The following is a 12,906-nucleotide window of genomic DNA, read 5'->3' on the forward strand; positions in this document are numbered from 1 at the left end:
CTGCCTACTTTCTGCTTTGTGCTTTCACCTACACCTCTGACTTTACGGGGGGCTGTCTCCCACTACCTCTCTCTGGAAAAAGAGTTAGCTTACAGCTCCAGTTAATAATTCCTGGGTGTGACAGTGTTTAACCTACAAACTCCTTTGGAAATCCTCTAGCCTGCCTGAACGGGTTTTTCCGGCCACATGTGATTGTTCAGAGCCTCCCAACTGTGAGAGGCAGGAGACGTTCTAAACTGCCTAAACACAGATTCCTTTGAGTAGTTAAAAGATTGATTAGAAAATGTATTGGTGAAGGGTTTTTCACTTGTTGGGCCAATGTTTGCTGCTAAGTCTCCATACTCCTACTGTGTCCTTGGCAGTGTATTGATTGATATAATGGGTGTATAGAAATGTAAAATACAGCTTTGTTCAATGCTTTTTGGAAGGCTGGCGCCTGACTTTGGAATAATCACCTTTAGAGAAAGATAAGTTTCTTAAAATGTTAACAGGCCTCCGGGCCAGAAGATGATGTCTATCACCTGAACTTTTGCATATGATAAGTTTACAGGAAAAAAGCCTGGCTTGCTGCATGACTCTACCCCTTCCCCCATTATCCTCTATGCATAACTTAAGGTATAAAAACTACTTTGGAAAATAAAGTGCGGGCCTTGTTCACTGAAACTTGGTCTCCCCATGTCATTCTTCCCTTTAACTTCTGGCTGAGCGTCCATCTGGAGCGTGGATGTCCTCTGCGACCATTTATTTGCCTGGGCTTCTAAGACCCACTCGAGAAGGTGTCTAAGGTGGGGCACCTTCCGCTATTCGAGAGGGCGCCTGCGGCCTCCGTGGTCAGAGCTAACCTGGTGTCACGGGTTATATTGATTTTCCGCGTAAACCAAGCCACTCAGCTTCTTTTCTCCACTGAATTTTCTTACTGAGCTATCCTTATTTCAGCCGCTTTTCTCCACTGAATTTCCTCACTGAGCTATCCTTATTCTATTACTCTTTGTATCCTTAATTAAAGTGTAATTAAGCAGTTATTCCCTGACCCTCGCCTAGCCGTCTCTCCTTCGAATACCCTGGATCAGCCGGGGCTGGTCCCCGGCAGAGCAGGGGTCTTTTCCTTGTAAGATCGCATTCTACAGAGATTTTGGAGCCTAAGAAAATAATGTCCACTGTTTCCATTGTTTCCCCATCTATTTGCAATGAAGTGATGGGACTGGATGCCATGATCTTAGTATTTTGAATGTTGAGCTTTAAGCCAGCTTTTTCACTCTCCTCTTTCTCCTTCATCAAGAGGCTCTTTATTTCCTCTTTACTTTCTGCCATAAGGGTGGTGCATATCTTAGGTTTTTTATATTTCTCCCAGCAATCTTGATTCCAACTTGTGCTTCATCCAGCCCAGCATTCTGTATGCTGTACTCTGCATAAAAGTAAATAAGGATCCTGCTGTGATGTATGTCAGAGAGTGTTTTGCCTATGTTCTCCTCTAGGAGTTTTATAGTTTCTGGTCTTACGTTTAGATCTTTAATCCATTTTGAGTTTATTTTTGTGTATGGTGTTAGAAAGTGTTCTAGTTTCATTCTTTTACAAGTGGTTGACCAGATTTCCCAGCACCACTTGTTAAAGAGATTGTCTTTAATCCATTGTATATTCTTGCCTCCTTTGTCAAAGATAAGGTGTCCATATGTGCCTGGATTTATCTCTGGGCTTTCTATTTTGTTCCATTGATCTATATTTCTGTCTTTGTGCCAGTACCATACTGTCTTGATAACTGTGGCTTTGTAGTAGAGCCTGAAGTCAGGTAGGTTGATTCCTCCAGTTCCATTCTTATTTCTCAAGATCGCTTTGGCTATTCGAGGTTTTTTGTATTTCCATACAAATTGTGAAATTATTTGTTCTAGCTCTGTGAAGAATACTGCTGGTAGCTTGATAGGGATTCCATTGAATCTATAAATTGCTTTGGGTAGTATACTCATTTTCACTATATTGATTCTTCCAATCCATGAACATGGTATATTTCTCCATCTGTTAGTGTCCTCTTTGATTTCTTTCACCAGTGTTTTATAGTTTTCTATATATAGGTCTTTAGTTTCTTTAGGTAGATATATTCCTAAGTATTTTATTCTTTCCATTGCAATGGTGAATGGAATTGTTTCCTTATTTTCTCTTTCTGTTTTCTCATTATTAGTGTATAGGAATGCAAGGGATTTCTGGGTGTTGATTTTATATCCTGCAACTTTACTATGACCCACGTCCCAGAATATTGGAAATAAAAGCAAAAATAAACAAATGGGACCTAATTAACCTTAAAAGCTTCTGCACATCAAAGGAAACTATTAGCAAGGTGAAAAGACAGCCTTCAGAATGGGAGAAGATAATAGCAAATGAAGCAACTGACAAACAACTAATCTCAAGAATATACAAGCAACTCCTACAGCTCAACTCCAGAAAAATAAATGACCCAATCAAAAAATGGGCCAAAGAACTAAATAGACATTTCTCCAAAGAAGACATACAGATGGCTAACAAACACATGAAAAGATGCTCAACATCACTCATTATCAGAGAAATGCAAATCAAAACCACTATGAGGTACCATTTCACACCAGTCAGAATGGCTGCGATCCAAAAGTCTACAAGTAATAAATGCTGGAGAGGGTGTGGAGAAAAGGGAACCCTCTTCCACTGTTGGTGGGAATGCAAACTAGTACAGCCACTATGGAGAACAGTGTGGAGATTCCTTAAAAACCTGGAAATAGACCTGCCTTATGATCCAGCAATCCCACTGCTGGGCATACACACTGAGGAAACCAGAAGGGAAAGAGACACGTGTACCCCAATGTTCATCGCAGCACTGTTTATAATAGCCAGGACATGGAAGCAACCTAGATGTCCATCAGCAGATGAATGGATAAGAAAGCTGTGGTACATATACACAATGGAGTATTACTCAGCCATTAAAAAGAATACATTTGAATCAGTTCTAATTAGGTGGATGAAACTGGAGCCTATTATACAGAGTGAAGTAAGCCAGAAAGAAAAACACCAATACAGTATACTAATGCATATATATGGAATTTAGAAAGATGGTAACAATAACCCTGTGTACGAGACAGCAAAAGAGACACTGATGTATAGAACAGTCTTATGGACTCTGTGGGAGAGGGAGAGGGTGGGAAGATTTGGGAGAAAGGCATTAAAACATGTAAAATATCATGTATGAAATGAGTAGCCAGTCCAGGTTCAATGCACGATAATGGATGCTTGGGGCTGGTGCACTGGGACGACCCAGAGGGATGGTATGGGGAGGGAGGAGGGAGGAGGGTTCAGGATGGGGAACACATGTATACCTGTGGCGGATTCATTTTGATGTTTGGCAAAACTAATACAATTATGCGTAAACTTTAAAAATAAAATTAAAAGAAAAAGAAAAAAGCTTTGTATACACAAGCATGTTAAATGGCTATGTCTGTGTAAAGATATATTCCATTTTCTTGCAAATGAGCATATTACATACATTGTTCTGTCACTACTTTTTTCTGAATAAAAAAAGGATAAAGAGAAAAAAAATAAATAAGGAGGGTAACAATATTCAGCTGTGATATAATCCTTTCCCAACTTTGAACCAGTCTGCTGTTCCATGTTTGGTTCTAGTGATTGTTTCTTGACCTGCATACAGGTTTCTCAGGAGGCAGGTAAGGTGGTCTGGTATTCCCATCTCTTTAAGAATTTTCCATAGTTTGTTGTGATCCACACAGTCAGAGACTTTAGCATAGTCAATGAATCAGAAGTATGTATTTTTCTGGAATTCTCTTGCTTTTTCGATGATCCAATGGATGTTAGTAATTTGATCTCTGGTTCCTCTACGTTTTCTAAATCCGGCTTGGACATCTGCGGGTTCATGGTTCATGTACTGTTGAAGCCTGGCTTGTAGAATTTTGAGCATTTGCTTGCTAACATGTGAAATGTGGGCTATTGTGTAGTAGTTTGAACATTCTTTGGCATTGCCTTTCTGTGGGATTTGAATGAAAACTGACCTTTTCCATTTTAAAATTTACAAAGGAATTTGGAATTTCCTTTTCCATTGGAAAACTGACAATTTCCATCCTTTTCCATGTGGCCACTGCCGAGTTTTTTAAATTTGTTGGAATATTTTTTGGCATATGTGAAAGTGCAGCACTTTCACAACATCATCCTTTAGGATTTGAAAGCACTAAACTGGAATTCCATCACATCCACTAGCTTTGTTTGTAGTGTGGCTTCCGAAGGCCCACTTGACTTCACACTCCAGAATGTCTAGCTCTAGGTGAGTGATCACACCATTGTGGTTATCTGGGCCATTAAGTTTTTTTTTTTTTTTTTTTGTATAGTTCTGTGTAATCTTGCCACCTCTTCTTAATATCTTCTGCTTCTGTTTGGTCCATACCATTTCTGTCCTTTTTTGTACTCATCTTTTCATGAAATGTTCTCTTTGTATCTCTGATTTTCTTGAAGAGATCTCTAGTCTTTCACATTCTATTGTTTCCCTCTATTTCTTTGCATTGTTTGCTTAGAATGGCTTTCTTATCTCTCCTTGCTAGTTTTTGGAACTCTGCATTCAGACGGGTATATGTTTCCTTTTCTCTTTTGCCTTTCACTTCTCTTCTTTTCTCAACTCTTTGTAAGGCTTCCTCAGACAACCATTTTCCCATTTTGCATTTCGTTTTCTTGGGGATGGTTTTGATCGCCACCTCTTGTACAATGTTATGAACCTCTGTCCATAGTTCTTCAAGCACTTTGTCCATAAGATCTAACACCTTGAATCTATTTGTCACTTCCACTGTATAATTGTAAGGGATTTTATTTAGGTCATACCTGAATGGCCTAGTGGTTTTTCCTACATTCTTTGATATAAGTCTGAATTTTGCAATGAGTTCATGATCTGAGCCACAGTCAGCTCCCAGTCTTGTTTTTGCTGGTTGTATAGAGCTTCTCCATCTTTGGCTGCAAAGAATATAATCAATCTGATTTTAGTATTGACCATCTGGTGATGTCCTTTTGTAGAGTCATCTCTTGTGTTGTTGGAAGAGGGTGTTTGCTATGACCAGTGCATTTTCCGGGCAAAACTGTTAACCTTTGCCCTGCTTCATTCTGTACTCCAAGGCCAAATTTGCCTGTTACTCCAGGTGTTTCTTGACTTCCTACTTCTGCATTCCAGTTCTCTGTAATGAAAAGGACATCTTTTTATGGTGTTAGTTCTAAAAGGTCTTGTAAGTCTTCATAGAACTATTCAACTTCAGCTTCTTTGGCATCAGTGGTTGGGGCTAGACTTGGATTACTGTGATATTAAATGGTATTCCTTGGAAATGAACCAAGATCATTCTGGTGTCTTTGAGATTGCACCCAAGAACTGCATTTTGGACTCTTCTGTTGCCTATGAGTTCTACTTGATTTCTGCTAAGCAATTCTTGCTCACAGTAGTAGATATATGGCCATATGAGTTAAATTTGCCCACTCCTGTCCATTTTAGTTCTGTTTCCTAAAATGTTGATGTTCACTCTTGTCATCCATCTCCTGTTTGACCACTTCCAGTTTACCATTTTCATGGACCTAACATTCCAGGTTCCTATGCAATATTTTTCTTTACAGCATCAAACTTTACTTTCACCACCAGACATATCCATATCTGGGTGTTGTGTCCACTTTGGCTCAGCCTCTTCATTCCTTCTAGAGCTATTTTTCTGCTCTTCTCCAGTAGCATATTAGGCACCTACAAACCTGGGGAGTTCATCTTTCAGTGTCATATCTTTTTGCCTTTTCATACTGTTAATGGGGTTTTCAAGGCAAAAATTTATTAAGGACTTTTCATATCCTAAACTGAACTCTATCCTTTTAAGTTAGAATGCCTAATTACTTCTTTTGCCTTATTATTGCCTATTTAATTCTAATAAAGGATAACTATTAATTTCATATAGTTACTTCATATATGAAACTCTCAAGAGTCTATTATCTTTTCTAATAGTTTATCTTGAGATTCTTTTGTATTTACTGTATAAACTTTCAAGTTCTCCTAAAACACGAACTGTGTTATTTCCTGACATTGTAATGTAACTTAATTTTGTATGGAGAAGGAAATAGCAACCCACTCCAGTACTCTTGCCTGGAAAATCCCATGGACGGAGGAGCCTGGTAGGCTCTATGGGGTCACAAAGAGTCAGACACGACTGAGCGACTTGACTTTCACTTTCTTTAATTTTGTAAGTTGTATCTAAACAAAGGGAATGCAACAATTTTTAACTTAGAGCTTGCACTGAATAGAGGTTATAGCTTTTGCCACATACTGAGTTCAAGTTAAAGCCAAATTTACTATCCTTATTTCATGTAAATCATATTTTATAGCACTTTATTTCTCTATTCTAAATCTTGGTTTTTTTCCTTACTTTCCTAAATTTCTGCTAATTTCCCTTTCAGTTGGGTATACTTAGCTATTTAATTCAGTTGCTGAGGTTTTTAATTCTTGATTTTAATTTTTCTCCAGTGTACCTGTTCTTTTATTCATAGCATGAACTCTTCTCATTACAACTTCTCCTCTTCATATTTTGTTTCTAAATGATTTTTACATCATTAAAAATGTGTTCTATTTTAATTTCTCTGGGTGCTAATCTTCTTGTATGTTGTTCTTGTATTCTCTTCTTTATGGTAAAATGTTTGACATTGAAATTTTTTCTGTTAGCTCATCTTCTGCTACTCCCTACAATCCTGTAGTCATCCCATGAACTTTAATACTATATGTTCCTCCAGAGTTATTTCATTTTTGTCCTAGCAGGTGCTCAATGGATTTCAAAAGTGATTTTATTTGTCCCTTTATATATTGGCTTACAGATATATAAACAAAGGGAATACAACAATTTTGAGCTCAGTCCTTGCACTGAATGGAGACTATAGCTTTTTTCACATACTGAATTCAAGCTAAAGTCAAGTTTTCTACTTCATGCTGAGCTGTAGGTGGCTACTTTTGCATCCTCTATCCTAGAGGGGGGACTACTGCCAGACTTTCTATATCATGCAGGTATCTCATTTCTAGAGTCTGAAATGTTTGGGTCCAAAGAAAAATTCTTACAGCCACAAGATAACCCAGACACCCAGTCAGTCATTATATCTTATTTCTGAACCTACTTCTTTCAGATTGTCTGTCACTATTGTGTCAAGTTCATTTTGGTTTTGTACATTGAGAATTTTCTTTTCATTAAAATTTTTTCTCCTATATTTAGGAGTTTTTTTCTGTTATTTTTAACCCAGTATTTCTGTGGGTAGAAGGAAGGCCATTAGGTTTATTACATTTTGTTTCATACTGCTAACTCAGAAAAAAATAAAATAGTAAGTATTATGTGGCAGTTTGGGCTCAAGGAGGAAAACATGATTTTGCAGCATCATGGACATCAAGACTAAGGTGGCTTTTGGAAATTAAAAACAATTTGATAATTACTGTGTAGTTCTTTGCTAGATAAAACAATAGGATTTTTTTTAAAAGATCAGAATCAGTCAAGTTGTTGGACGCAGAATACACTTACAACACATTGTCTAAATCTGAAGATAGAGACACTTGTATTCCCATAAGCCAGTCATGTCTCAGAAGACTCCTATTTCTGGCTTTTTTTTTTTCAGGAGAATATTTTCCTTCATATCTACATATGGAATTTTAACTGCACAACCAAAATCCATATATGTCTGTACTTGTAGAAATTAACTTTCAAACGCCACATTTTATCAAGTTTCTTGGCAGAACTTGCTTTACAAAAAACACTGTTGCAAACTCTTTTGCCTTTCATGAACTGTAACATTTTGAATCACATTGAGTTTAGTTCAGAACCACATAAATACTATCATTTCCCTTAGAATTTCTCATAAATGTACTAGGAGATACTACCTTTATTTATTAAGAATACTAAGTACATTTTTAAAAGGTATTCTTCCTTTAATTCAAATCCTGAGAACAATTGTTAAAAATCCTAAATCTTGGAGTTTGATTATAACCACATTTTAATAAAAAGATAAATGCTGGAAAAAGTTGAGAGATCTTCATCTAATTCATTTTATAGGGAATCTTATTACTTAAGAAGATTTGGCTACTGACCAAATTAAATGTCCCTTATTCCCTTGCTTTTAAAAGGAAAAAGTCTCAAAGTAATCTGACTAAAGTACAATGATTTAGTCTACTTTTATTCTAGTTCAGTACTGAACATTGAAAACTATATATATATATATATGAATACAGATGCTTTATTAAGAAGTGACAGAGAAGCAAAAATAAATATAAGGCAAGGAAGAATGGGAAAGAAAGAGACAGTGCATTACACAAAGGTCCTTTCTTCATGAAGAAACTCAAACCTCCCCTCTATTGCTTGCAACATCGGCAGACAGGCTCTAGAGAAAACACCATGCTCCAAGCGGAGAGGGACTTTGTCTGCTTCCACCATCTTCCGTTGGGCAGTGTTTGTCCACAGGGAGTTCCAATTTGCATTTGACAGGTCAGATGATGGAACTGCCCAGGTGTACATGGGAAGTAGGTCTCCTCAGCAGCAGCTTGAATTGAGCAAAGGATCAAGTGCCCCCGAGACAGGTAAGCCAATAACCTAAAGCAGTGCATGTGAGTGAGTGAAGTTGCTCAGTCATGTCCAACTCTTTGCGACCCCATGGACTGTAGCCTACAAGGCTCCTCTGTCCATGGAATTTTCCAGGCAAGAGTACTGGAGTGGGTTGCCATTTCCTTCTCCAGGGGATCTTCCCGACCCAGGGATCAAACCCAAGTCTCCCGCATTGAGACACTTTACCTTCTGAGCCACCAGGGAAGTCCTGCATAAGTGTATAAACAGTGCATAAGAGGTGTCAAATAGCACATTCATAGTCCTGACCATTTTTTCTTCATCAAACATGCTTGAGTGTCATGTGGCACCAAGTTCCCTTTCTTAAATCCCTTAAGTTCCTATTGTTGGATTTTAAACAGACGTGAGTGAGAGAGGTCTTTCATTCTCAGAAAGACCATAGGTCAATTTGAAGCATACAATACTGAAGGATGTTGAGCATAAAAATTAGATACTGACATTCTAGTCTTGTTGTCCAATCTCAAGCCATGTAGAGCATCAGGGCTCTGGGCAATCGATTCCCTGGTAAGCTTACCCTGAACTTTCAAAAATGACTTATGGTCAGAAGAAATTGGAATTTTCTGCCCAAGAGGCATTCATTTTCACCCTAGAGTCATCCTTTTTAGTTATAAAAATATCTTCTTAAAGCATAGAAACCTAGGGAGATAAATACTGTTGTTATTCGGTCACTCAGTTGTGTCCTACTCTTTGTGACCCCATGGCCTGCAGCACACCAGGCTTCCCCATCCTTCACTATCTTCTGGAGCCTGCTCCAACTCATGTCCATTGAGTCAGTGATGCCATCCAACTTTCTCATACTCTGTTGTCCCATTATCCTCCTACTTTCAATCTTTCCCAGTATCAGGGTCTTTTTCAATGAGTTGGTTCTTCACACCAGGTGGCCAAAATATTGGTTTCAGCTTCAGCATCAGTCCTTCCAATGAATGAATGTTCAGGGTTAATTTCCTTTAAGATGGACTGGTTGGAGCTCCTTACAGTCCAAGGGACTCTCAAGAGTCTTCTCCAACACCACAGTTCAAAAGCATCAATTCTTCAGCACTCAGTTTTCTTCACAGTCCAACTCTCACATCCATACATGACCACTGGAAAAACCATAGCCTTCACTAGACAGACCTTTGTTGACAAAGTAATGTCTCTGCTTTTTAATATGCTATCTAGGTTGGTCATAACTTTCCTTCCAAGGAGTAAGCGTCTTTTAATTTCATGGCTGCAATCACCATCTGCAGTGATTTTGGAGCCCAAAAAAATAAAGTCTTACACTGTTTCCACTGTTTCCCCATCTATTTCCCATGAAGTGATGGGACCGGATGCCATGATCTTCGTTTTCTAAATGTTGAGTAAATTCTTAGACTAGTCATTATTGAAGTTAGCTATAGAATTCATTTACATTCTGTGAGTTGTCCTATATAAAAGATGTTCTCTGAACTATAATTTATTTTAACACACTTTAAATGAATAGATTTCAGAAGTCACTTTAAAATATAGTAAGTCATAGTTGAGTCTCTCCTTGGTTTCTTTTAGGTTTTATCTAAACATTGCAAAAATAAATTTGTTTAAATGTCAAATGTCCTTCCATTGTGTTTTGAAAGAGTAATCACAAATAGTTCCTCACACTAGCTCCTGATTTGCAGAAATAAAAATCCATAAACCAGATTGAGCTCTTTGGGTAAAAGACAGTATGTAAAAGTCTAGTAAATAAACTACATACTAGAGGACTATATCCCATAGTGTACATGTAATATATAATATATACTATAGACAAATATGTCTTTGGGGAGGAAGGGTTGGAAATGTTATCACAGCAAAAAGAAAATAAGCAAGGAAAAAATAAAATGGCAAGCCAATATCTTGTACAAACTAATGTACTTTGAATTGAGGAACATGTTAACTCAAGTATATGAACTCAGGGAACACCAAAGTTTTAAAATAAAAGTAGAATAGGAAGAAATGCATTTCAAACTGTATTTTATTTTCCTTCTTCTTTATCTGGTGATTTTTCACAGATTTCAAAAGGTATATTGTATTAAATACCTTTGAATTTGTCTTTGTTCAACTTCAATAGTCTATTCTTTTGGAAATTTGAAATTATGCTCTAAATGTATACATGAATCAACCATGGGGATATGTCACACATCAATTTGGCTATATTGTAGTACCCAGCAATTCAAACACTAATCTAGATGTTGCTGTGGAGGTATTTTGTAGGAATGCTTGACACCTACAATCAGTAGACTTGAAGTCAAGGAGATTATTTCCAATAATCTGAGTGAGCCTCAACCAGTCATTTGAATGACCTTTAGAGTGTGACTGGAGTTTTCTGCTGCTGCTGCTGCTAAGTCACTTCAGTCGTGTCTGACTCTGTGCAACCCCCGAGACGGCAGCCCACCACTATAAAGAAGCAATTTTGCTTCTCAGCTGCATTCTTTGACCTGCTTATAAATTTCCAGCCTATTTTCCGGCCTGTGGACATCAGGCTTGCCCAGCCAGATTCCACAATCATGTAAGCCAATTCCTTGGAAAAAAAATCTGTGTCTGTATGAAAGCAAAAACTACTCAGTCATGTCTGACTCTTTGTGACCCCATGGACTATACAGTCCATTGAATTCTCCAGGCCAGAATGCTAAATTTGGTTGCTATTCCCTTCTCCAGGGGATCTTCCCAACCCAGGGACCAAGCCCAGGTCTCCCACATTGCTGGTGGATTCTTTACCAGCTGAGGCCCCAGGGAAGCCCAAGAATACTGGAGTAGGTAGCTTATCCCTTCTCCCGGGGATCTTTTCTGACCCAGGAATCAAACAAGGGTCTCCTGCATTGCAGCTGGATTATTTACCAGCTGAGCCACCAGGGAAGCCCATGTATCTGTGTGTATTTCTGTTTTTCTGGTAAAACTCTGACTGATACAACCTTCAAACTATGACTGTCAAACACAGTAATCAAAATTATGAACAAAATAATCAGTACTTTCAATATCAGTGGTGAATTTGGTTTGAAGTGGCACAAATCCTCAAAACCAAATAGGCTCTTTGGATTGTTCTCCTTGATTATGACTCAACTATGTTCTGAAAGTCTGACATTGTTGTAGAAAGGTGGTTTTATATATGAGCCTATATTTAGAGGTTTACCTCATTTTCTGAATAGTCTCTTGATTCATATTCTTAGGAGTCTGTTTGTTGGCACATACCTTCACAGTTGCAAGCATGTAGATCATAGGTGATAATTTTAGGTAGACAACTAATGAGTTCATATTGGAATAAAAAATTGTCATCAGCAACAAAACTGTTCTCAATTTTTATACAATTACGAATTGCTTACTTTCACATGAAATATTTCAAATACTTTCAGTAAAATAACTCATTCATTTTAGCATGCTCCATTTTCAAATATACTCCAAGTCTTTTTTTTTATTTCAAAACATTCAGGCAATTCTCTCAACAAAACAATACCTTCTCTACTGCCCCTAGGGGAGTTAGTACTAATTTGTTAATAGTTTATGTTTTTTGAAATGTCAGTTTTGCTATTTGAATACTTAAGCCAAACAGAAGGGGATCTGAGTAAAGAAAAGCATTGCCTACCTTGTGAAAAAGCAAGTAGGTGACCTTAGAATTATGTCAATTCAGTGTGTACAGTTTGGAAAAGAATTTCCATTCATAGTTCTATCTTTTCGTCTGTTCTCATCTGTGAAATGGTGTTTGTGAATACTTCTGTGTATGAATACTTGTGTGTACTGGGCTTGGGTGGATTTCTTTACACTGACTCTCTCTGCCTTATCCCTCAATGTCTGCCATCGCCTTTGATCCTGGCCATGGAAGATGGAGTTCTTTGTTTCTCCCAATACTTTCATCTCTTCATGAGCCTTACCACCACCTCTCCTTCAAATGAAAAGGCAGTCTAGCCAATTTTCCTTGACAGCCACCCACTGGACCTCTTTCTACTACAGACAGTTGAACCTTCAATTATTCTCTTTGACAGAAAAGCAAATGTGTTTGCCCTAAACATTACACACACTGAAACAAAATATTTTGAGTGAACATTCATTTCTGTATATATAGATTTGTTATCACTTCTTAAAATGCAGGTAATGGGAAAGCAAAAACTTAAGACCAAAACAGTAGTACAAGTAGGGTTTTTCTTCCCCAGATCAAAAACTCCCTGAGATGGAAAATTAAAAGCCTCTATTATCATTGTAGTCATGGACAACTTGTTTAACTCTGAGCTACATCAGTGAAATGCAAATATTTATCTTGCAGAATCATTTAATGATTATGTACATAAATTTCCTG

This window comes from Bubalus bubalis, chromosome 4 (genome assembly GCF_019923935.1).
Source record: "Bubalus bubalis isolate 160015118507 breed Murrah chromosome 4, NDDB_SH_1, whole genome shotgun sequence".
In the NCBI taxonomy this organism is placed as follows: Eukaryota; Metazoa; Chordata; class Mammalia; order Artiodactyla; family Bovidae; genus Bubalus; species Bubalus bubalis.